Source organism: Phyllostomus hastatus, unplaced genomic scaffold (assembly GCF_019186645.2).
Source record: "Phyllostomus hastatus isolate PE091 unplaced genomic scaffold, TTU_PhHast_1.1 phas_contig_34, whole genome shotgun sequence".
Classification (NCBI taxonomy): Eukaryota; Metazoa; Chordata; class Mammalia; order Chiroptera; family Phyllostomidae; genus Phyllostomus; species Phyllostomus hastatus.
Window position 1 is genome coordinate 25,911,581 of NW_025333857.1, and position 22,928 is coordinate 25,934,508.

General features: G+C 39.3%; 1 pseudogene; it reads left to right on the forward strand.

Annotated features, from left to right (window-relative positions):
- Positions 1-8,815: 8,815 nt before the first annotated feature.
- LOC123820092 lies at positions 8,816-9,257 on the forward strand (annotated as a pseudogene).
- The last annotated feature ends 13,671 nt before the right edge of the window (positions 9,258-22,928 follow it).

Consider the following 22,928-nt stretch of genomic DNA (forward strand, 5'->3'; position numbering starts at 1 on the left):
TCTCGGTGATGTCCTACTCTGCCTGTATGACACAGACAAAATGCCACCACCTCTGTGGAACTTTCTTTACCTCCTCCAGAGTTATTTTTCCTGCTGTGTGCTACTACTGTGGAGTACACACATATATCTGGTGTACTTCTCACACACTACAGAGCAGGATGATATTAAAATCTTTAACAGTTGGTATAACCTGGACATCAACCAATCACATTGGACACAAGCTATCACCAGCCAGTGGGTGACAAATGTCAGCATGTCCATACAGTGACATGCAGTGAGGGTCTCCTCTCTTGATTCTAAGGTCACACTAGCTGGAGACCACCACTTACTCATCTCCATACCCCCAAAGAGTATCTGACATCAACCAGCCTCTCTTTAGATAGTTTTTGAATAAACACTCACATGAGAAAGAGAAGAAAAGGCCCAGTTTCCTGTGAAATTCCCTCAGTGATTTCCCTCCTGGTGCTGCCTGGATCAAAGAACCCCTCCTCCCAGCTTGCCTGCTGGCTCTAGGAAGGCCAAGTCCCTGGTCCCTCTCCTTCCTCTTGCATGATGTTCCATTTCAATCAAAGACACTCATATTGGAGCTGAAGGTGTCTCCCCCAAAGCAAGTTTTCACAAGTGGCAAAGCCAAAACCCACAACATCCTCCTCTGCCATCCGTTCCAGAGAGTACATTTGGCCTTGGAGGCCCAGCAGGGCACATGTGTGGGGCAGACGGAGGTTGTTTGAATTTACTGCTTCCAGCTCAGCTCAGCTTTGGCAACTTCCGTTGCCCACTTTTCCTCACTCATACACTCACCTTTTCTAGCCCAAACTTGAAAGTGGGTTTTAAAAATTTATTCCCTCCCCGTCAGGAAAAGCAAGCTCCAAATAGGCCAAAGTAAATTGGCTGGACATTTGAATAAATGGTTATTTTTCCTAAGTGGCCTCTCCTGCATAGCCAACATCCATAATTTTAGCCAAAAAATAATAGAGGGAAAGTGAGAAAAATTAGATTTAAAGAGGGTTGGACCATTTACATAGAATTCCCCAAAGTTCATGCTGGATGAGGCCCTGGAGATCAGCTACTCGAGGTTTCTCAGACCATGTTCTGGGCCACCCTAGGAATTTCCAGCAGCCCCATCTGGGGGATGGAAGGAGAAGTCAGGCCCCCACCTCATCTCCAACCAGCTTTCCTGAGGTTCTGGGTGTTTTTGACAACAGTTTACTTTGACAACAGTGACAGAGAGTTTTGTGATTAAAAATGCTTGCAAGTTACAGCTCTGAGCCCGATCCACACATCTTACAAACGAGAAAATCAAGGATGAGAGAGATGAAACACTCAGCAGGGACTCCCTGAGTAGACTGCTGATGGAGTCAGGACACAGTTTCAAGTCCTCCACTTTAGAGACTTTCCCCTCAGTACCTGGCTGCCTCACAGCATCACGCAGGTTGTTGTCACTCATCCCGTATTCTTCCTTCCCTGGTTTCTTTGGGCAGGGGAGTCTGCCTCACCTGCTGCAGGTAGCTGAGGAGTATCTTATTGCCAGAGCCTCTGATCCCCAAGGAAAGAGTGATACTCAGGGCTGGGTACACAAGCCAAGCAGGGCCTACCAGTCCTTTCTTAAGAATGGCAGCGGCATGAAGAGCCAGAGAAAATGTCTGTCCTGAGACTGAGGGCATTAAAATTCCATGTGACTTGGAGTTGCTGGAGGCCCTGTAGCAGTCAAGGGCAAGTGTCTGTATGAGAAAGAAACCAGCACAAAAGAAAGCAAGTCATCAATGGGCAGTGATCAATTCAAGCGTATTCCTGAAGACATTCTTTGAACTCTTGGACCAGCCATAGCTAAAGCTTGTGCAACATCTGGACTTTTCAGTCATTTGTGTCAACATATTTTTTTGATTGGCTGTCTCTCTTGTTGCAACAAAGTGTCCTAATACATGTCCTAAAGTAACTCTTATTTATAGAGCATTTTATAGGGGGCCAAGCTCTTTTCTCTACCCCAGGTTGCAGAGGTTAATGGTGCCATGCTCCTCCATCCCAGAATGGCATCACCTCCCTCCTGGCCACAAGGATTCATGAAACCCAGGATGTCACATAATACCAGAGAGACTTATTTGCTCAACAGATAGTCTTTGAGAAGACTCTAAGTGAAATTCCAATTTCTCACACCCTTGATGTGAACCCACATCTAGCTGGCAGGAAGGTAGAGAGCAGGTTTTCCTGCTTTGGAGGTAGGCAACTTGAGATTGTGTTTGATGTCTTGCCATCACAATAGAGGGAAGAAGGCACAGGTATCCATCATGTTCTAATCAGGAAAACAGGAGGGTCTGATCAGAAAGCCAGTGCAATGGCTGACAACAGAGCGGACTTATTCAGGGAACTGGTTACACAGGTGGTGGAGGAACTGAGAAGCCAAATATGATGGCAAGGAAAACCAGAGATTAGCAACCACAGGAAGCAGCAGTCACCCCTAGAGCTGGAAGGACAAAAAGGAGGTGGTAATACGGGAGCCCAGCAGCCTAGGTTACCTGGTAGAAGCTAGAAGCATAGTGGGTCTGTCTGGTGGGAATTAGAGACAAGAAGGAGACTCAGCCACCACTGGAAACCATGGAGATGGCAGAGAGCAGGCAAGTAAGGGAAGTAGGAAACCCTGGTTTCTTTCTTGTTCCCATTTTTAATCTAGCAAGAACCAAAATATGTTCACAATGATACATCATTGTTTTGTTTTGTTTTTTAATACTCACCCAAGGACATGTTTCCATTGATTTGAGAGAAGGAGGAGAGAGAGAGAGAGAGACATTGATGTGAAAGAGAAACATTAATTTGTTGCCTCCAGTGTGCACCCTAACCAGGGATGGAACCCACAGACCAGGTATGTGCCCTGACTGGGAATCAAACCAGCAACCTTTCAGTGCACAAAATAACACTCCAACCAACTGACCATGTAGCCAGGACTGCAACAACGATCATAGGTAGGAATACATAGTTGGGGATATTATGAAGGCCCTAGATCTATTCATTGCTCTTCATGGGATTGAAATAAAAATGGTGTTTCAGCCAGTCCAGAGAAGTACAAGGTCCTCCCCCAGGATTTGGAGGCTTCGTCAGCCTTTGCTAGGTTTTGTTTGGGAAAATTATGTTCTTTGTCTTTCTAGCACTTTCACACTGAGTGGACACTTGCTACTGAGTTACATCAATCATATCCTGGAAACAAACAATGGTTGTTAGGAGAAGTCGTATCTCCTGAAGCAACTGACCTAGGCTTTGCTCTTCTCCTGGTGTGGTCTGGGTGGGCATAGTCCTGGTGATTTCCATTAAGCCTGTTGTAGAGACAAACATTTGCCAGCAGACTCACCCATTCCATGGAACTTTGTGGTGCTGAGCCTGCCAATGTGTAATTAAGAGAGACAAGCCATTCTCGGGAACCAACCCTGTTGACAAATTCTAAGAAAGGAGATAGAACTTCCTGAAACTCCTTGGTCATCATTGCTGCCTTTTTTTTTTTTTTTTTAATTTCTCCATGGAAGGTGCCAGACCAAGAAAGCCAGAAGGTCATTGAGCGAAGTTGCTTGTTTACTAATCCTTTATTTGGTCCAGCCCTAATCTGCTACAGTTTGCTTCTTAACAGCATTGGTCTAACAAGGCAATCCTGCCTAATCTTTGTTGATACTGGGAGGGTCTGCAGTTCATCAAGTAGAAAATTGGAATTTAATGGGAAATGAGTCTTAGGGAGAAATTGAGACATCTTTTTGTGTTTTGCATGTTATAAAGTGTTGCGTGACTTTTAACTGCTTAATTATAGTGCTATTCACTCACCAGACATTTGTTGAGTAATTTGTTAGTGTCTTCTCAGTTTCCTCAGAAAACAAGATTGAGGAGGGCAAAACCAAGGCAAGCCTTCTGTAAGAATGGAGAGCTCTTAAGTATTTGTTCTTTCAAAAGACCACTGAAGTCTATGCAGCTCTTTAAAATATCCAAATATTAGGTGAAAATGTTCTACTAATTCAAGCCCACAGGAAGAGGATGTTACAGAAGGGAAAGAGTGCAGACTCTGAAGACAGAATTAGGTTGGATTCCTGACTCTGCCATCTTATAGCCGCTTGTGTATGGTGAACCACATCCTTTCAGAATCTCAATTTTCTCATCAAAAGAATGGGTGTCACAATACCTTCAGTGTAAGAAAAGAATTAAAGAAATATCTAACATATTAATATCCTTTTGGGAACATAATAAGTGCTTACATAATTGTGAGTGTAATTATAATTTATGCAATATCTTCCAACATGTCTCTTAGCCAAACCAAGCTCACATTATTTTTTAAAGTACTTTTTATTGATTATGCTATTACAGTTTTTCCACTTTCCCCCCTTTTATCTCCCCTCCACCTTGCCACCCCAACCCTCCATCATTCCCCACCCTCCTTTAGTTCATGTCCATGGGTTGTACATGTAAGTTCTTTGAGTCTGCTGTTTCCTATACCACTTTTTATCTTTCCCCATCTATTTTATGCCTACTAATTATGCTTCTTCTTCCCTGTACCTTTCCCCCGCATTCCTCCCTTCCCCCTCCCCACTGAACTCCTTCTGTGTGATGTCCATTTCTCTGATTCTGTTCCTATTCTGGTTGTTTGCTTAGTTTTTTTTTTCCATTGTTTTTCTTTTCTTTTAGGTTCAATTGTTGATAGTTGTGAGTTTGTTGTCATTTTATTGTGCATATTTTTTATCTTCTTTTCTTAGATAAGTCCCTTTAATATTTCATATAATAATGGGTTGGTGGTGATAAACTCCTTTAACTTGACCTTATCTGGGAAGCACTTTATCTGCCCATCCATTCCAAATGATAGCTTTGCTGGATAGAGCAATCTTGGATATAGGTCCTTGCCTTTCATGACTTCAAATACTTCTTTTCAGACCCTTCTTGCCTGCAAGGTTTCTTTTGAGAAATCAGCTGATAGTTTAATGGGCACCCCTTTGCAGGTAACTCTCTCCTTTCCTCTTGCTGCTTTTAAGATTATCTGTTTATCTTTAATCTTGGGTAACTTAATGATGATGTACCTCGGTGTGTTCCTCTTTGGGTCCAACTTTTTCAGGACTCTCTGGGTTCTCTGGACTTCCTGGAAGTCTATTTGCTTGCCAGATTGGGGAAATTTTCCTTTATTATTTGTTCAAATAAGTTTTCAATTTCTTATTGTTGTTCTTCTCCATCTGGCACCCCTATAATTCAGATACTGGAACATTTCAAGTTGTCTCAGAGGTTTTTAAGACTCTCTTCACTTTTTTGAATTCTTGTTTCTTCATTCTGCTCCTGTTGGATGTTTATTTTTTTCCTTTTGTTCCAAATCGTTGCTTTGAGTCCTGGTTTCCTTCCTGTCAGAGCTGGTTCCTTGACTATTTTGCTTTATTTCATTTTGGGTATCATTCATTTGGTTTTTCATTTTTCAACCAAGCTCAATCAGATCTGTGAGTGTTTTGATTACCAGAGCTTTAAATTCTCCATCAGATAGGTTGGCAATCTCCTCCTTGCTTAGTTCTCTTCCTGAGGTTTTGCTCTGTTCTTTCATTTGGGCCCTATTTCTTTGTCTTGGATCAGCTGATTATGTTGTAAGAGGGAAGGGCCTTAGATATTCACCCAGGCACAGCAACCATCGCTGTTGTGCTGTGGTGCTGCCTATGGGGGAGGGGCCCGAGGGGGAACAGTGCGGCTCGCCTGCTTGTCTCTAACGCACTTTCCCACGAACTTTAGTGTGAGACCGGGAGTATTTCCCACCGAAGCAACCCTAGCTGTAGCCCACAGTCAGCTCTGAGTCTCAGTTTCCCCTTCAGTCATCCCCTCCCATGCAGCCCACTGAGCTCAGCAGCCAGCCCACCCCCACGGTCTGCTACATCACCGCAAATTTTCTGAGTTGGCCCACGTGTGGTTGTTCTGGTTATTTTTTTTCTTTAATACCTTGGTTATTGGAGTTCCATGCAGTTTGATTTTCAGGTGCTTTTGGTTGTTTATTGATTTTAGATTGGTTGTTATCCTCCTTTTGGTTGTGTGAGGAAGCAAAGGGTTTCGACCTATGCCTCCATCTTGGCTGGGACTCAGAACTTTCTTGGCCTGAAGCATTCACATGAACATCGCTCTACTGCACTTCCTTTATGGGGACATTCCTCGTGAGTATAGGGGGCGGGCCGCCTTCTGTCCAAAGACCCTGACAGCAGCCTCTGTGTCCGAGCTCACATTATTTATATTTAGCCCAATCCTGTAGCTTTCTCTCCAGTTCCTAATTAGACTAACCAGGCACACATGTTCTGTCCTTGCTGCTAAGGCCCCTAGCTCTAGACATTTTGTGATATCTTCCCACCCTTCTCCCTCACTGAATAACCTATTTCATTGTGTTGTTCTTGGTTTGTGTAAATGACCTAGTACAGCGATTGGCACAAAGTAAGCTCTCAGCAAAAACTTCTTGAATGAGTGAACAAGTGATCTAGCAGATCTGATAAATGAAACTACACTACATACAAATTTGCCACCAACCTAAGTACCTTATGTCTATTTTATGAAGGAACTTCCAAAGCAATTGCAAATGACCCAAAAGAGGATTGATAATTGTTGGGAATTCTCACATTAGAACGTAGGGACAAAGAGTAGGGTAGATCCTTTTGGGAAAGGTTTCTTGGGGTGTTCCTTAAATCATGCCCCCGACTTACCCCCTGACACTCCCTGAGATGCATTGTTCTTTGCATTTATTGTAGGAAGTATAATACTTGGGTGCTTGAATGGTTTGGGATAATTACAAGGACTGGCTTATATAACCTTTTAAAAACACTGCATCAAGATTGTTTCTAATACTGGAGGACCTCATATCTAACATATACCTACAGTAGGACACACACCACACAAATTATGTGGGGAGTAGTGACAAAGGCAGGACGCAGGGCCAGGCCTGGACTGTAGCCTGTGTCTGAGTAACACTGGTGCTCACGTGACTGAACCTTTTCATTTGATCTCATCTACACTGTGCTGTAACCAAGAAAGCTATCCAACCACAGGCTGAAGATGAATAATCTGTTCCCATGTTTGTTCCAAGAATCCCTTTTAGAGGAAAATAAACTATAAATTATTTGGTATTTTATAATGATGTTAAATTTGGGAAATACTCTTTCTTGCAGAAAGGTTATAACTTGACTATTACTTTCATATGTATTTGGCCCCCACCAAACACAAAGTTTGCTGTTTGCTCCCTTGCACTCTCTCTGCCTCAATCCACCCTGCTCTGTGCGTGTAGGAGGATGGGGCTGACTCTCCAGATGGAATCACCCCCTCGGCTCTAGCTCCGAGATGGGCTTAGTCAAGGGAATGTGCCTGCAGGAGCTAAAGGACAGAAGGAGAAGGAGGTCAGGGTCCTTCTTCCCCTACCCACTTGCTGCTTTGTGCTGGTAGTAACTCTGTCTCTGAGTCTGCACTTCCTCTCAGGAAGACTCTCTTGTTGGCTCTAGTTCACAACAAGCTCCAAGAACACTGTTTTCTCTACGTGCCCGTGCCCCTTCGGGACTGACTAGGTGGGAACTGTTGCTAGTTGCTAATTGCCCAACACCCACTGTTGGTTTTCTTAACCCTTGCCATATCTGTATAAAGACTCCATTAATTAATTTTGTTCAAAATCCAAGCTGAAGATACCTTCTGTTTCTGATTGGGATCCTAATTGTGACATTAAAGCATCATGCCCAAAGTGGTTTACACAAGAACACCGAACTTATAGTATAGAGGAGCCAGATGAACTCAGCACTTGAAATCCTGTACCCTCCTCATGTCTTCTCATGGAGAATTGAAACTGTTTTGGAGTAATAATCCCCTCCTGTGTCCTTAGCTATTTCTTAGATATCTGAAAGTAACTGAACCTCACAGCATATACCCAGACTGATTGCATTTATAAAAATTCATCCATGCATTCAACATTCAACACATATGTATTTAGTAGGCACTTTGGGAAAGGATTTGGAATTCAAGACAAGTAAGATGTGGCTCCTGTACTTGAAGAAATGTTCCATTCCAAGAGATAAATGAGGATGAATCCTTGAATTGAGTCTTGAGGAATAAATAAGGTAGATATTCACCACAGACGGGAATCAGAGAAAGAATTATATGGACAGGGAGCAATTCAACGATGGTTGGAAGAAGATAGAGAAATAATCCAACCATTCAAGGCCCTTCAGATTTTTCACTGTGCATAAAGTGCAGAAGAAAGGGGGAGAGAAAGGAGGCAAGGCAAGCAATTTGTTAAGGTGAGTTAAGAAGGACAAGGGAACATAGAAGGCCTGTGTCCCATACTTAGGAGTTCAGACTTGTATTTAAGGTAGTGTGGCCAGAAGAGGGCTTTTAAACTGAGCACTGGCATGATTAGATTAACAGCATTTTAGAGACAGTGATCTGATGTTACCATGAAAGACAGATGAGAGGGAGCCCTATCTAAAGACTTGAAGATCAACATATATTATAAGAATATTGCATTTATCTAGACTTGATAAGGCTGGATAAAGCTGGTAGTTGAGTGGGTAGAAAAAGAGAACGAACTCAAGATTGGCAAATGTGTCAGCCAGGGTCTAATTGGGGGCAGAAACCACACAGTAATTTGAATGGAAAAGTTAAATATAAGAGGCTAGAGAGGCACCAGCTGCCACTCGGGGAGAAGGACAAGGCCAAGGTCCCAACTTGAGGAAGGCACTGGCCCCTCAGCGCCTGACGAAAAGACAATCCTTCCCTGCCGCTGGGATAAGGAAGAGTTTGGGCTAGACGGACATTTGAGCAGGAACCAAGATAGAGAGGAGCCAGATGCAAAGCACAAACCATGGCACTGGAATGCATTCATGAGGAACTTAGTGATTTGGCCCGTGACCCTCCAGCACAATGTTCTGTAGGTCCACTTGGGAATGATAGGTTTCATCGGCAACTCACAATTATGGGACCTAATAACAGCCCATATCAAGGCAGTGTATTTTTTTTTTACTATTTATTTTCCTACAGACTACCTCTTTAAACTACCTAAGATTGCATTTACAAGAATTTATCATCCAAATATTAACAGTAATGGCATCATTTGTCTCGATATTCTAAGGTCACGGTATTCTCCTGCTTTAACTATTTCTAAAGCTCCTTTATCCATTTTCTCACTGCTTTGTGATCCAAACCCAGGTGACCCCTTAGTGTGAGAGATTGCATGGACCTATAAAACAGACAAGGATAAATACGACAGAATATCTCAGGAATGGACTCAGAAATATGCCATGTGATGCTGCCTTAAAGTCAGAATAACCTGCATTACAGCTGGTATAAACTTCAAATTACTGTTCCTTTCTTTCTTATTTCTATTTTTTATTGTTTATTCTATTACAGTTGTCCCAGTTTTTCCCCATCTGCTCTCTACTGTCCAGCCTATCCCCGACTCCCACAGTCCTTCTCCACACTGTTGTCCATGTCCATGGGTCTTTCATACATGTTCTTTAATTAATCCCTTCCTCTTTTTTCCATCATTCACCCTCTCATCACTTTCCTCTTGTAGCTGCCAGTCTTTTCCCTGTTTCCATGTCTCTGATTCTGTTTTGCTTGTTAGTTTATATTGTTGTTTATATTGTTATAGTTTATAAAGGAACCTAACGGTTCCTTTATAGGTGAGATCATATGACACTTGTCTTTTACCAACTGGCTTGTTTCACTTAGCATAAGAGTCTCCAATTCCATCCATGCTATCTCAAAAGGTAGGAATTCCTTCCCCTTTTTTCTGTTGCATAGTATTCCATTGTGTAAATTTACCACAGTTTTCTGATCCATTCATCTACTGATGGGCCCTTAGGGTGTTTCCAAAACCAAAACTTGGCTACTGTAAATAGTGCTGTTATTACCATTGGGGTTCATAAGTTCTTTTGAATTGATGTTTTGGGATTCTTAGGGAATATTCCCAGCCATGGAATCACTGGGTCAAAGGGAATTTCCATTTTTAATTTTCTGAGAAAATTTCATACTGTTTTCCACAGTGGTTGCACCAGTCTGTATTCCCACCAACAGTAGTACTCTAGGATTCCCTTTCATCCACATCCTTGCCAACACTTGTTGTTTGTTGATTCATTAATGATAGCCATTCTGACAGGTGTGAAGCGATATCTCATTGTGGTTTTAATTTGCATCTCTCTGATGGTTAGTGATATTAAGCTTTTTAAAAATATATTTATATGGGCTATTTGTATGTCCTGTTTGGAGAAGTGTCTATTCAGGTCCTTTGCCCATTTTTTAATTGGGTGGTTTGGTGTTGAGCCTTGTGAGTTGTTTATATATTTTGGACATTAGACCCTTGTCTGATGTATCATTGACAAATACATTCTCCCATGCAGTTAGTTTCATTTTTGTTTTGACGATGGTTTCTTTAACCATACAGAAGCTTTTTAATTTGATGTAGTCCCATTTGTTTTTTTCCCCCTTTATTTCTCTTGTTCTAGGAGATCTATCAGTAAAAATATTGCTATGTGAGATATCTGAAATTTTACTGCTAAAATTATCTGCTAGGACTTTTATGGTGTCATGACTTATATTTAAGTCTTATCTATTTTGAGTTTATTCTGGTATATGATGTAAATTGGTGGCCTGGTTTCATTTTTTTGCATGTACCAGTCCAGTTCTCCCAACACCATTTTTTTTTAATAAGAGGGGAATTGCTATCAAAATTTTAGTGTATTTTTTCCTTAGGTGAGGGGATTTTTAAAAATATGTTTTATTGATTATGCTATTACAGTTGTCACATTTTTACCCCTTCATTCCCCTCCACCTTGCACACCCCTTCCCACTCACATCACCCCATTTAGCTCATGTCTATGGGTGATACATGTAAGTTCTTTGGCTTCTATATTTCCTATACTATTCTTAACTTCCCCTGTCTATTTTGTACCTACCATTTATGCTACTTGTTCCCTGTACCTTTTTCCCAACACCATTTTTTGAAGAGGCTATTTTACTCCATTGTATGCTCATGCCCCCTTTATAAAATATTGAGCATAGAGACATGGGTTTGTTGCTGGACTTTCTATTATGTTCCATTAATCTATGTGTCTGTTCTTATGCTAGTACCAGACTGTTTTAATTATTGTGGCCTTGTAGTCTACTTTGATATCAGGTGTTGTGATCCCTTCAAATTTGTTCTTCTTTCTGAAGATTGTTATGGCTATTCAGGGGTCTTTTTTTGGTTCCATGTAAATTTCTGAAGTATTTGTTATAGATCTGTGAAACATGCCATTGGTATTTTAATAGGAATTTCATTAAATCTATACATTGTTTTAGGGAATGTGGACATTTTAATGATATTAATTGTTACAATCCATGAACAGGGTATATATTTCCACTTATTTGTATTGTCATCAATTTCTTTCTTCAGTGTTCTACTGTTTTCCAACTATAGGTTTTTTTTTTACCTTTTAAGTTAAATATATTCCTAGGTACTTTATTTTTTAATATTTTTACTGCTATAGTATATGGGACTTTTTCTTAGTTTCTCTTTCTGATAGTTCACTGTTGGTGTACAAAATGCCATCGATTTTGAATATTGACTTTATATCCAGATACTTTGCCAAATTCACTTAACTAGGTCAAGTAGTTTTTTTGGTGGAGCCTACAGGGTTTTCTAGCCTGTCACCTGCAAATAACAACAATTTTACTTCCTCCTTTCCAATTTAGGTGTCTTTATTTCTACTTGTCTGACACTGTGGCTAGGACTTCCAGTACTATGTTGAATAAGAGTGGTGAAAGCAGACATACTTGTCCTGTTCCTGACCTTAAGGAAAATGCTTTTTTTCACCATTAAGCATGATGTTGGCAGTAGGTTTTCCACATATAGTATTTATTATGTTGAGGAATCCTCCCTCTATTCCCATTTTGCTGAGTGTTTTTAACATAAACAAGTGCTGGATTGTATCAAATGCTTTTTCTGCATCCTTTGATATGATCATGTGATTTTTGTCTTTCATTTTGTTCATGTGATGTATCACACTTATTGGTTTATGAATATTGTACCATCCTTGTATCCTTGGGATAAATCCCACTTGATTATGGTGTATGATCTGTTTAATGTATTATTGGAACCAGTTTGCTAGGATTTTGTTGAGGACTTTGGCATCTATGTTGATTAGAGATATTGGCCTGTAATTTTCTTTCTTTATGGTATCTTCACCTGGTTTTTGGACTTAGGATAATACCAGCCTTATGAAAACAGTTTGGGAGTCTTCCCTATTCTTGAATTTTTTGAAATAGTTTGAGAAGGATAGGGTTAATTCTTCTTTGAATGTTTGGTAGAATTTGCCTGTGAAGCCATCTGGTCCAGGAATTTTGTTTGCAGGGAGGTTTTTGATTACTGCTTCAATTTTGCTAGTTGTTATCAGCTTTTTCAGGTTTTCTGCTTCTTCCTGATTCAGTTTTGGAAGGCTATATGTTTCTATAAATTTATCCATTTTGCCCAGGTTGTCTAATTTCTTAGCACATAGTTGTTCATAGTAATTACTTACAATCATTTGTATTTCTGTGGTATCAGTTGTTACTTCTCTTTCACTTCTGATTTATTTGGGTCCTGTCTCTTTTTTCTTGAGTCTGGTTAATGGTTTGTCAATTCTGTTTATCTTTTCAAAGAACCAGCTTCTGGATTCATTCATCCTTTGAGTTTTTTCTTCTAATTTCTATATCATTTAATTCTGCTCTGGTTTTGATTATTTCCTTCCTTCTGCTTGCCCTGGGCTTTGTTTGTTGTTGTTCCTCTAGTTCTTTTAGATGTAAGATGAGATTGTTTATTTGAGATTCTTCCATCTTCTTTATGTAGGCCTCTATTGCTGTTAACTTCCCTCTCAGGACTGCCTTTGCTGTGTCTTACAGGTTTTGGGTTGTTGTGTATTCATATTCATTTGTTTCCAGATACTTTTAAATTTCTTCCTTGATGTCATTGTTAACCCATTCATTATGAATAACATGTTATTCAGCTCCATGTATTTGAATGTTTTCAAGTTGTTGTTTTTGGTGTGTTTTTTTTTTTACATTGGTTTCTAGTTTTAAGCCATTGTGATTGAGAAGATGCTTGATATGATTTAGATTTTCTTGACTTTGTTAAGGCTTGTTTTGTGTCCTATCATGTGGTCTATCTTTGAGAATTATCCATGTGCACTTGAGAAGAATGTGTATTTTGATTCTTTGGAGTGTTCTATAAATATCAATTACATCCTTTTGATCTAAAGTGTCGTTTGATTCTGCGATATTTTTCTTGATTTTTTTGTTTGGAAGATCTATTCATTGACAATGGGGTGTTAAAATCACCTGCAGTGACTGTATTGCTATCTTTTTCTTAAAGTCCTCCAATATTTTCTTTATGTATTTAGGTGCACCTATATTGGGTACATATATGTTTACAGGAGTTACATCCTCTTGTTGAACTACCCTCTTAAGTATTATGTAGTGACCTTCTTTGTCTCTTGTTATGGCCTTTGTTTTGAAGTCTATTTTGTCTAATATAAGTATTGTTACCCTAGCTTTTTTTAAATGTCTGTTTGCATGGAATATTTTTTTCATCACTTCACTTTCAGCCTACATAGATCTTTTGTTCTGAGGTGGGTCTCTTGTAGATAGCATATATGTGGGTCATGTTTTCTTATCCATTCAGCTACCCTGTGGTCTTTTGATTGGAGCATTTAATCCATTTTCATTTAAAGTTGTTATTGATAGGTACTTATTTGTTGCCATTTCTTTACCTTTGTACCTGTGTTCTTCTCTCTCTCTCTCTCTTCTCTCTTTCTCTCTCTCCTTTTTAAATTAGTCTGTTTAGCATCTCTTGCTCTGCTGCTTGGTGGAGATGTACTCTTTTAGTTTTCTTTTGTTTGGGAAGATTTTTGTTTCACCTTCCATTTTAAATGAGAGCCTTGCTGGATAAAGTAGTCTTGGTTGCAGGTCCTTGCTTTTCATTATTTGGAATATTTTGTGCCAATCCCTTCTGGCTTATAGTGTTTCTGTTGAGAAATCAGCTGATAGCCTTATTGGAGCTCCCTTGCATGTTACTAGATATTTCTCTCAATGCCTTTAAGATTCTCTCTTCATCTTTAAACTTTGTCACTTTGATCGTAGTGTGTCTTGGAGTGGGACTCTTGAGGTTCATCTTGATTGGGGCCCTCTCTGCTTTTCTAGACTTGTGTGACTTCTTCCCTCACCAAGTTAAGGAAGTTTTCTCTCACTACTTTTTCAAACAGGTATTCTATCCCTTGCTCCCTTTCTTCTCCTCTGGTATCCCTTTGATGTGACTATTGTTATGTTTCATATTGTCCCAAAGCTCCCTTAAACTATCCTTATTCTTTTTTAATCTTTTTCCTTTTGTTGCTCTGATTGGTTGTTTTTTATACCTTGTCTTCCAACTTGCTGATTTGATCTTCTGCTTTGTCTAGCCTGGTTTTAATTCTAACTAGTGTATTCTTAATTTTAGATATTGCATTCTTCATTTACAATTGGTTCTTATTCAAGGTTTCTATGTGCTTTCTCATGCTAATGTACATCTCACTAAGTTCCTTGTAATTCTAAGGTCCTTGAGCATCCTTATAACCGTTACTTAAACTCTATGTCTGATAAATTGCTTGACTCAATTTCACTTAGCTCTTTTCTGGAGATTCCCTCGTCTGTTTGGGGGTTGTTTCTTTGTCTCCCCATTTTAGTTGTCTCTTGTGTTTGCTTTTATGTATTAGATTGATTTGTTTTGACTCTGTCTTGTGGAGTGGCCATGTGTGTTAAAAGACCCGTGGGACCCAGTGGTGTAGACTCCTTGATTTCCTGATCTGGATGCTCTAGAAATGACTCCTGTCTGGGATATGTGGTCTGTCCTGCTGTATTTGGGTCCTGATTATTATTTTCCAATTCATTAGTGGTAACTCCCCTCTATCTGGCTGATTAGGAGGCTCAACCCCCACCACGTGTTGTATGTTATTATATTGGTGCTGACAGAGAAAAGCAAAACAGCACAAAACAACACCAAAACAAGTAACACCCCTGACCACCACAGGATGTCATCAGCAAGAGAGCAAAGGATACTAAAAGCAGAAAGAAAAATGGAAGAGTAGAGAAAGGGGAAAAAAAAGAAAGGAATATGAGAAAACCAAAGGAGAGAAAGGTGATTATGAGATGAGAAAGGGAAAGAGAACTACTACTCTTAATTAGACAAAAGAGGTCAGTTAGAGGCATATGAATGGGAAAAAGAAGAAGTAAAACTACATTTAGTTGAAGATGATATGATATGCCTCTTTGAAAAACCCAGAGTCTCAATGGTAAAACCAACTCAAACAATAAAAGAATTCCATAAAGTAACAGGATTTAAAAAATCAACATACAGAAGCAATAGTTTTCCTATATAAAACAACACACAGAAGACATAATGGTAAGGAAAATCCCCAGCAAAGAAGATTAAATGCTTGGAAATATTTTAACCAGAATTAGGCAAAATATGTATGAGGACAAGTTTGAAATGTTCCTGAAAGACACAAAAACATACTGTAAAACTGGAAATCTATTCCCTGTTCTTGGCTAAGATGATAACATTTAAAAGTTTTAGTTCCCTTTCAGTCAATTTATAAATTCAATGCAACTCCAGTTGGTATTAAAAAAATACCAAGAGGTTATTTTATACTTAAGTTAATACTAAAGTTCCTGTAGAGAAACAAATATGCAAGAACCATTAGGAAGCACTGAAAAAGAACACCTAGCAGGGAGGACAAGTAATGCTAGACATTAAAACATAATGTAAATCTCATATAATGAAAGTGGTGTAACAGGATATATGAGTAGATGAATACTATAGGCCAATGGAATATAATATGTAGTTCAGAATTTGACCCAAGTACATATGGCATATCTCTGTGCCACTTTTGAAACTTTTCTGTAAACCTAAAGGTTATTCAAAATACAAAGTTAAAAACATACAAACATGATTAGTCATTGGGGAAATGCAAGTAAAAACCACAATGAAATGTCACTTTGTGTCTATTAGGATGGCTACAATCAAAGACAGAAAATAAGTATGTATTGGCAAGGATGTAAGCATTTGGGATCTTCATACATTACTGGTAGAAATAGAAAATGATGTAAGTGCTGTGGAAAACAATTTGGAAGTTCCTCAGAAGTTATACATAGAATAATACGCCAACAATTCCACTCCTAGATATACAGGGTCTGGCACAAATAATGCCCCTTTTTTATTACAAAATCTTTTATTACAAAATCATGAACATGTAATTCTGTAATGTAACAATATCATGCTCAAGCGCTCAAGCATACCACATGACACTTTAAGTTAAATATTCAAATTAAAACTATAAATTATTACACCCATATTATTACCCTACCAACCACACTCAAGCAGGTGTTAATTCTGCCAGACCCTGTATATCCAAGAAAACTGAAAACAAATGCTGTCATGAAAATTTGTACATGAATGTTCACAGCAGCATTACTCATAAGAACCAAAAAGTGGAAACAAGTCCACATGTTCATTGACCAAATAAACAAAAATGTGGATAAACAAAAAGTGGCATATCCATAAAATGAAATATTATTCAGTCAAAAAAAAGAAATGAAGTACTTATACATGCCTTAGCATAGATGAGACTTGAAAACATTATGTTAAGTCATCCATTTTCAATCAGTGTGTAGCAAGAATTGTTAAAATATGCAATACCCAACTATTTAGTCAGGGGCACTGACCTCTTTTCCCTTAAACTGTCAAATTTAAAAAATGACAATAATCAACACAACAATAACCATCTGGTATGAATGAATCAAAATTATAACCTATTTTTGTCAGATCAGCAAAAAATATATTTTGGGATGTGCTGCAGAATTTTAGTAATTTGTTTAAGGGTGCCATGAGATCAAAAAGGTCAAAAAGCACTGTGCTAAACAAAAAAAGCCAGACACAAGGAAGGTGACATAGTGAACAGGTAAATCTGTGGGGACAGAAAGTAGATTAGTTGTTGTCAGGGAATGGGGAGTCAGGATTGCTAAAAGTTACAGGATTTCTTTTGGGGGGTGATGAAAATGTTATGAAATAAGTTATACACTGAAAAAATCACAGAATTGTATACTTTAAAGTGGTACATTTTTAAAAAGATTTTATTTATTTATTTTTAGAGAGAGGGGAAGGGAGGAAGAAAGAGAGGGAGAGAAACATCATTATAAGAGGGAACATCTATCGGTTGTCTTTCATAAGCACCCTGACCTGGGACCAAACCCACAACCCAGGCATGTGCCTTGATAGGGATTCCAACTGTCAGCCTTTCACATTTCAGGACAATGTCCAACCCACTGAGCCACACCGGTCAGGGTTAAAATGGTAAATTTTATGTCAATTTTATCTCAATAAAAAATTGAAAAACCTCCTTACAAATAAGAAACACTGTGCCATCTAGCAAAAAAGAAAAGAATTTAAAGGAAAACTCCATTTGCACAGAGTAGGCAAAGAAGAATTCCATTTGCACAGAGCAGGCAAAGATGTCTGAATTTTCAGAAGAGAGGTAATAAATTGTTCAATGACACAGTCCACCCCTTTGGCTACTCAACTTCTGTATGCATTCTTCACATGGTTAAATTCCCATATACTTTGAAAACAGAAAGTCCTATATAAATGATTTTACAGGGTTTGCTTACATTCTTATAACTTTGCTCCTTTCTTTCCTCTCTGAAAACAACTCCATTTGAATTCCAAATTCTGTGGGATTCCCAAGGGTGGTTTTGCATCACAGCCACCACACAGCAGGGAGGAAGTGAGACTGTATGTGGCTCTTCTATCCTTAGTGAAACTAAAGTCAAACAGAAGAATAGCCAAATGAGATTGATAGTATGGGTGAGTGGCCTGAGAAACCCCTCAATTTTTTTCTATGCTCAACTTTTCTAGCTCTCACCTGTCCTGGGTTCTGACTAAAAGGGAAAGTAGAAATAAGAGGGCTGCTTATTTCTCTCCCCTTTTTCCCCTCGTGTCTCACCTCTACAGACTAAAGTCTTCAACAAGGCCAGACCATGAAGGAGTGGCAGGGAACTCAGAGCATTGGCTTTCAATGGAAATTTCTAGAATGAAGTGGTATACATCTTCTTCTACACACTGACTGGCTTGGAGATAATTACTTTGGAAACAGTGGTCCTTTAAATCTTCCTCTGCATGTTTGATGTTGCCATTTCACTGAGATGCCTGTTTGTATATAGGCCTAAGTGAATTTCCTCTGTCATTGTGTAATACTCGATTGTCTGGCAACACACTGAGGTCTGCCTAACTCGATGTGATGCCCCTTAAAAGACTAGTATATGCCTTAGGGTATATCAAATAGTGAATGTTTCTCATCGGAGAGTACCTGTTCTCTTGTGGTGAGGTAACAAAGCTGATGGCTCTGGCACCCAGTTCTCTCACCAAAAATGTCCATGCTCTGCCATCTTATCTCAGGTCCAGACTTTCTAGTCTGTGCCACATGTGGGGCAGCAGAGCGTCTCCGCACAGCTTTGGCTTCAGCTGTGAAAAAAAAAAAAGGAAGGATTTGGTCGTTTCTCACAATAGCAGTACCTCGGAAGTGCAGTATTTTCATATAGGTCAATTTAAATGATTTAGTTTTCAATGAAGCATTTTGTGGTTAAGGGATTGCAATCTATTTGAATATCCTAAAATAAATTTTCAACTATAGTTTCGTGTGAATAAGAATTGAGTGAGTGGAAGAATATTGAATTATAGACATTCAACTTCTATTTTAACCAAGACCTTCAATGAACTGAATTTCCCTCTTTGAGGAGAGGGTGTGAAGTTTTAATAACTCATATCAAGGATCTTAAAGCAATTTCCAGGACATTTCTTGGGATCACATTGCCTTGTAGAATTTATTTCTGTAAAAATCGGACAGTCAAAGAGAGAGCCCTAAGGAGCTAGAAAAGCCTCAGTTTTCAAAAGAAAGGGTCAAGCGTGGTCTCTCTACTACCATACTAAATGAAGACATAGAAGAGGACTAAGCACTTATAAAAACGTTTTAGTGATTTTTTTTTCAAAAATTTAATTAAGAAATGTTTTGGGTATTGTTTAATTATACAATTCAGTTGATTTGGGCCAGGAACTCTCTCAACTGAGACTCTGTGAGGATTCATCTGTACAGCTGTGCACATACATGCCCTCTTTAAGAATTCCTAGAAATGTTTATTAGACTGTAAAGTCTTTGTCTTAAAAATGTGGCATGTAACTGAGTTACTTTTATTTTATCTTTCAGTGAAAACATTCACTTTAAGACAGTGTTCTGTTTCAGTCTGGAAGCATTATTTGGCCCTTGCTTTGTTTAAAAGACTCTGGCCCAGGCATCCCTTAATAAGCCACCATTTGACTTCCACTGGCCAAAATCCATCGATTAGGAGGCCCCTCTGGGAATTAATGGGGAAGTGTGGGGTCATGAGAGAAAGAAAAGATGCAATATCTAATTCCCACCACCAGCCCATTGGTCCAGGCTTGTCTCACCAGCTTTGTGATTAATCATGCTCCTTTACCTACTCTTTGTTCATATCTGACGGAGCCCCACTGAACAAAAACTCGCTAATGTAGCAAGGAGAAGCAAATTTGGCAGAGCCCTTCAATGAGAAGCTAATGATTAAATTCATTTGGTATTCTTTGTTCCATAATGACATTATTTATAAGGAATTCTTTTGGTGGGAATGTGGCTGCCTTTTACATTTCCAGCAACATTTCTCATCCATTATCACTAAATAATCTTTAGTTCTTGTAAATCCCTTAGCAAAGGCTCCTTATAAAAGAACTTTAAAAGGCATAAATCCTCTGAGATATTACAGGATTCTTGCTGTGTGCCTCCCACAGACTTGATGAGAATCTCTCAGCTTAAAGCCTGTACATTGCTTTGAAGATCCAATCCATGTGCCTGTAATCTGTAATTCAGGAGCAAAAAAAAACCAAAAAAACAAAACAAAACAAAAAAAAAAAACAAAGACAGCTGTAAATGTTAGTGATGGAGCTAACATCTGTACTGGTTTGCAATATTTTTGGTGTGGCACAGGACGGGAGAGTAAAGCTCTGTTTATTTGCAGTCCTGTGTTTTCTTTTGTTTGCTTTTGTTTTTGTTTTTTTAGGGGGAATTTCAGTCAATCTCTTAGGTGCAAGGAATCAGAATTCACTTTGGAGAACATGGATAGGGCAGAATTGGAGGATTGGGGTGGAGATGGAAATAAGAAAGTTAAATCAAATAATTTTTTGACACCTACTTTTTATTATTAAGAAACCATTTATATATGTGTCCATGTAAGCCTCTGAAATGTAGCGCTTCCCTCCCCTCCAGAGGGCATGTGTGAACACCTGCCATGTTCTGCTTTCTGCAGCTGCCAGCGATTTCAGCCTCCCAAGGTATGGCCTTGCAGCTGCCAGATGAGCGACTTTCATGATTGCAGAGTTCCTATTTTTAATCAGACTCGCAGGAAATTGTGGGCATCTCTTTTATTTACTTGGTTTTTAAATGTTTCCTGCATGAGTTTCTTTTTTCAGCAGAGAAAATAAATTGTAGAAGACGCTATCTGTGTACTTCAAAAACTTTCTGTCAGGTGGTAGGCTCCTCTTTGTAACATCCATAACAGGGGACTTGAATGTTTAACAAAAGTTCTGAGATTTTCACCACTGTTTTCTACACGTGGATTTTTTTCTTTATTTCATAAGTCACATACATAGCCCAGTTAATGGAATTTTACTGAGTGTATGTTGAATAGAAAGTATCAATGAGCTTTCTGCTACAGCAGTGGTCTCAAACTGCTCGTATCGGTCCTTGGCCTGTTAGGAAACTGCAGAGCAAAGCTTGCCTCCTGTCTCCTCCCTGCCAACTCCAGAGCAGGCCAGGGAGCAGAGCGCTCCTGAGCTCCTCCTTATGTCCCTGCCCCCCCCACCCCCGCAACCTTGATCTTCCTGGAAATCTGTCTCTGGTGTCAAAAAAGTTGGGAACTACTGTGCTACAGCACTGGTACGGTTAGAAAAGAGAAAGGTCACTTCCTCTTCATTCCACTATGCAGAGTAAATTCTCATAATACCAAGTCGCCAAATGAATGGTGAAGGTCAAGATATTTTAATGACTGCATTTTATCAAATCTCTGAGGCTGCTACAAAAGAAAAGAAACCTGCTGATTAACACTGACACACCATCAATTGGATGACTGATTTCAGAGATGTTCAATGTAACAAAAATGTGCATCTTCAAATTGATGACAAGTAGTCATTAGTTGACAATTCTTTTCTGAGCTCTCTATGCCAGCCCTTTCAGAGGCTCTGGCTGAAATGTGGGACAAAGCCCTGGTGTCAGGGAACTTATGGCCCTTGGGGGTAAATAGGACTATCACAGATGGAACTGAAGGGCACAGAGCCACCTGAACATAATGGACTCGGCTAAATACCATGAGAGGAAGGGCCAGGGAAAATCTGATGAGATTGACCCAGAGGAACAAGAACATCTGAGTGTTAAGGGTAGTCCTATGGATGGAGAAGAAGTTTTGATGTCTGTGAAAATGATAGATAACGATGTAGATGATCAGTCTCTCAAACCAAGCACCTGAATTCAAATTCCAGCTCAGCCAGTTACGGGCTGTATGAGTTTAGCCAATTTGCTTAACCTCTTTCTACTTCAATCTGCCCTTTTGTTAAATAGAATTAAGTTTATTACTGTGGTTAGAATGTTACTTAACACACGGTAGACAATAGTAGGAATTAACGCAGAAAAACAGTACTATTGGTATGGAAAGGGCTGAGCTGGCCGGAACAAGAATGGAGAGGTAAAGAGCCCGGAGGAAGAAGGAGTTGTGAGGTGTTGGGGTGGGGGTGACACTGGACTGGTCTCTTCACCTTATACACAGGAACACAGGGAAGTACCAAGGCCTCTGCACAAGCTAGTTCTCTGGCCTACAATTCTTCCCCCTGGCTAGCTGTCTCACTGGCTCCTTTATATTTCCTTTTGGTCTTTGCTAAACTGTAATCCAATCAGAGAGATTTTTCTGACTACCCTACAGAAAATGGTATACTGCCAACCACTTCCTGTCACTTTTTATCTCCCTTACTTTACTTCTAAAAAAATAGCTCTTATTATTTTATATGCATATTTATTTGACTAAGGGTGTGTGTGTATTGTCATTTCCTGGCAACCAAAATGTAGGTTATAGGAGAACAGGTCTCCAAGGTATAAGAATAATAGGCAAGAGTTATAATGTTTAGAAGATTTGGGGACATCTGCATTGAAGGGGCTCAAAATATGCCACCCCAAAATATATCACTTTGGCACAGGCATTATTTTGAGCTAAAGGCAATTCTGAAGCAACAAATGCATAAAGAGCTCTCTGCCTTCCTCCTATCTGGTGAAAAGCAGGGCATAAATTTCTCTTTGGGAAAATGTTTCTCCCTCCCCTCCCCCATACCACGAGGAAAACAACCCTTATCACTAAAGACAGAAAGACAGCAACAAATGGGTCTGCAAAAGCAAACCATACTAAAATAATCCTTATCTTCTATTAGTTTTCCCCATATATTTATTTACCTCCCCTAAATTTGCTGCCCATTGAAACCCAAATCCTCTTTGTCTTGCCAGATCTCCAAAATTTATCACCTTTTGTTAAAATTGTATATAAGCTCCCAGACCTAACTGCTTTTTGAGGGGTTTCACTTCTTATCTGTAAGGCCCCTGTGGGCATATGACAGTCTTTTCAGCCAGTACCACAAGCATTTTTAAAGCATGCAATACCTGGCTAGTTAAGGCCACTGGCTTCTTTTCCCCTAGGCTATCAAATACAAAAATGTTAACATCCAACCCAACAATAGCCATCCAGTATGAATGAATCAAAATTACATCTCTTTTTTTGTTTTTTACATCAGCAACAAATACATTTTTTGGTGTGCCGCAGAATTTTACTAA